At 44.4% G+C, this 3,663-nt stretch overlaps 1 long non-coding RNA gene across 1 annotated transcript; it reads right to left on the reverse strand.

Annotated features, from left to right (window-relative positions):
• Nucleotides 1–1,830: 1,830 nt before the first annotated feature.
• On the reverse strand, nt 1,831–3,387 carry LOC146197201 (uncharacterized). Its single transcript, XR_014705662.1, has 3 exons — nt 3,210–3,387; nt 2,829–3,052; nt 1,831–2,444 (listed from the first exon to the last, which is right to left on the reverse strand). It is a non-coding gene; the product is annotated as an uncharacterized LOC146197201 (long non-coding RNA).
• Nucleotides 3,388–3,663: the final 276 nt, after the last annotated feature.

The following is a 3,663-nucleotide window of genomic DNA, read 5'->3' on the forward strand; positions in this document are numbered from 1 at the left end:
GACGCGCCGCCGGTGCCCAGAGGACGACGTAGGCCCCGTCCGGAGCGCGCGCGCGCGAGCGCGCGTTCTACTGCAGGCCCCAAATAAACGTTTTACCAATCCAATCCAATTCATTTCCGTAAACTATACACGCATGTTGCTGAAATCAGGCGTGCAAAGAGACGGTTCATTCTCCGATTTACATACCCGAGATTGCACCTGTAACGCCAGATTATAATTCGCCTTCCCACCTAGAGAGTTAGAGTGCTCCGTCAGGCACACATTAAGACATCCGTATCTAAGACATCCGTGTCTGTCCGTATAGTAGCACCGACCACAATTCAGCGGAATGCGACAACTCACATTCTTTGTACAGGTGGTGAGCCTTGTCTTATGTGACACTGTGCACTGAAAACGATCACCAGATGTATTGTCGAGCCTCCTTTTAACGCTTACCTCCACGGCGTTTCGCACCGACTCAAGAAACTTGCGGCGAAGTATGACTTTGGCGTTGTATTCACACCTAAAAACAAGACAGGAGGCTTGTGCGCCAGCGAAGCCGCGAACGAAACCTTGCACTTACTGTACCTTCTCAGAGGGACAACGGCTGTAAGTGACGCCGTAGTGGAAGCTCTATTTAGTATTCTTTAACGTGCATCGACACAGGTGTCTTGAGTTTCGCCTCCACAGAAACGTGGACGCCGCGGCCGAGACCAAACCCGCGTCCTCAAGATCAGTAGTCAAGCGTCCTAACCAATGAACCACCGCTGTAGTGGACCTTGCCAACAATTTAGCTCACAACTACAGGGTGTTGCACAATTAGACCCGCGCTGTAGAATGCTTCTCCCAGCTAAACCGCTGAATCCTTGCAGTTCAGATTTCGCACAGAAATCGCATTTTGTCGCTAGTATTTTTTAATACTAAATTTGTTTGTGGTACTTGTCTGATTCGATCAGAAGAAGTAAAATATTCCCATCGCCTGCGGCGGCGGCGACGCCAGACGAACCGCTGCCCCAGCGATGGGACTGGTGGCGCCACCTCATGCTGCTAACAACAACTCAAACCTTCTACCAGAAACGCTCGCCCCCTCTTTTCCTGCTACAGAGTTGTTGTTAGCAGCATGAGGTGGCGCCACCAGTCCCATCGCTGGGGCAGCGGTTCGTCTGGCGTCGCCGCCGCCGCAGGCGATGGGAATATTTTACTTCTTCTGATCGAATCAGGCAAGTACCACAAACAAATTTAGTATTAAAAAATACTAGCGACAAAATGCGATTTCTGTGCGAAATCTGAACTGCAAGGATTCCGCGGTTTAGCTGGGAGAAGCATTCTACAGCGCGGGTCTAATTGTGCAACACCCTGTATCTGCGCGGCTCCCCAGGTAACGCAAAATGTCACTGGAACGTTATCTGAATGGCCACAAATGTCAGAGAGCAACGTTGCCTGATTGTTGCTAATGTCACTATTTTTGATCACCAGATAACGTTATGCACTAATGTTTCTACAACGTTCTGAAAACGTTGACATTATGTTATTTCAACGTTATACCAACAAAAGATGACGAAAGAAACGTTGCCTGTACATTACTTTAATGTATTCTAAACAATGCATGCGGTACCTTCTTCAAGGAGCTTCTAGGCAAAAGCTACATAACCCGCACCATCTGTTCCTACTAGACAAGATGCAGCCATAGCTGATGAATCGTGCATGAGTGCGTTCTGCCTTCCTGAAGTGACTAATGTATGCTTATATGTCGACAAGGCACCGACCAAAAGGCAGTTACGCAGTAATCGTGGTCTGCTGACCGGTCACTTGAATGACACAGCCAGTGCGAAAATTACATCAGGTGCACATGTGAGATCATTTACACAATTTATTTGGCATGATTGTACATCTGTTGAGTCAGCAATTCCATGAAGAGACGAGCAATCACATAGCTGCCAGGTCATCCATTCCATGAATTAGGCCACTGAATTAAAAGAACAAAAACACAAAAAAGATTATTATTCAGCCAAAATTCAAGACAGCACTTACAAAGTAATCAGACATCTAAAACTAAATTTGCAGGACCAGAATTACTTGTGTGTGGAGCGTGCCAATATTTATTGGACAGATAGTACAAAAATAAAGAACACCAGGACACCCACTGAATTTCCGCTTTTAAAACCATCAAAATTACAGCTGATGCAACATTGATGGCCTTACACTATATCCTAGAAGTTTACTTTTATGTCCCATAGGTTTTGCCTATGCTGTTCCATATGATATGCTGGTAAGCTAAGTGACTGTGACAAGTCCAGTTTTTGCACAGCTTGATGCACAAGTAGATTAAATGATAGTCCAGCTTCCGTACACAGCATAACAGACCTACCGTTTTTTCCAGCGTGCTGGTGCGTGGCGAAAATGGTCGCCAATGTCATGTCTCATGTCCACTTCCTTGCCCAACAGGCAAGACTGCCGGAGGGCCACTGCGCAAACAAGACAATATCACAGACTTGAGGCGGTAAACCTAGACACTGATATTTACTACAAATTAACAAAACCCATTATATCTGTTATGAACTGTGAACACGCTTATGCATACATTGAATTGTGCATCTCAATCTATTATACGACTCAATGAATCCACACCATTTGCACAAGGTTCTTCAGAAGCCCTGAAATGAGCAAAAGAAAAAAAATTAGAAAATACATTAGAACGCAGCAGCAAAAATGGACTGCTGGCCAGAATTTAAAAACTAGCCAAATATATATTTGTGCCAGAATAAAACCACAAATATAGAGCTATAATGTGCACTGCACAGTAAAATGTTGCTTACAACACCCACTACAGGCACAAGGCAAGTTTTTACCTTGGATGCCGCTTTCTGCTTGTGCTGCTGGGCTCACTGGTACTTGTGCTGGTCTCGGTGGAGGACGGCCAACGAATGGTAGTTGCTTGGCTTGTTGTGTAGGAACTGTAGATGGTAGGCGATGATTATTGCAGCTTTCATCGCTTTCACTTTCCTCACAAACAAACAGAGCCTTCTGTTTCCTTTTTTTTTTGTTGGGACGTTGCTGCTGTCTTCATCCGACACTGCAGTTAAAAATGTTTCAATTCAGTTATTTCAATAGTGGCTTGCTAAAGTAACATTCACAAATATAGCAGCAAAGCAAATGGAATATGCATGATTAATATAGAAAGTGTAAACATATCAGGCAAAAACATTTTAGCAGCAAAACTGGACTCGTACTTCCATACAACGCCTTCTTGGTGGGCTTTCTTGGCCTTTTTGTCAGCCGTTCCTCATCAGTTGTCAAATCTGACACCTCTTCAGCTTTCTTCTCTCTTCTTTTCGCGTCAGCATATGTTGCTGCAAGCAAAGAGTTCAGTGTAGAAAGATTGAATGACACGGCTAAAGGGAAACTGAATGAAAATAGTAAGCAGACCCGTGAAAAGGCAACATTCACAACTGCTTAGCAACAATATTATTGAAATAAGAGCATAACAATATCACTATAAGAGGAACCTTGAGCCAATGAGCAACAAACACGATTACTGATAAGAGTCATTAAATTAAGATGATGGGTGATTATTTCACCATTTTGGCTCAAAAGTTCTCCCCTCTGGCAGTGCTTAACTTATGTGCATCGTTGCCTTTGTACACAGCCACAACCAAGAACCTACAGCTCCAACAGTACCCTATA

Source organism: Amblyomma maculatum, chromosome 3 (assembly GCF_055883805.1).
Source record: "Amblyomma maculatum isolate TAMU_Amacu chromosome 3, ASM5588380v1, whole genome shotgun sequence".
Classification (NCBI taxonomy): domain Eukaryota; kingdom Metazoa; phylum Arthropoda; class Arachnida; order Ixodida; family Ixodidae; genus Amblyomma; species Amblyomma maculatum.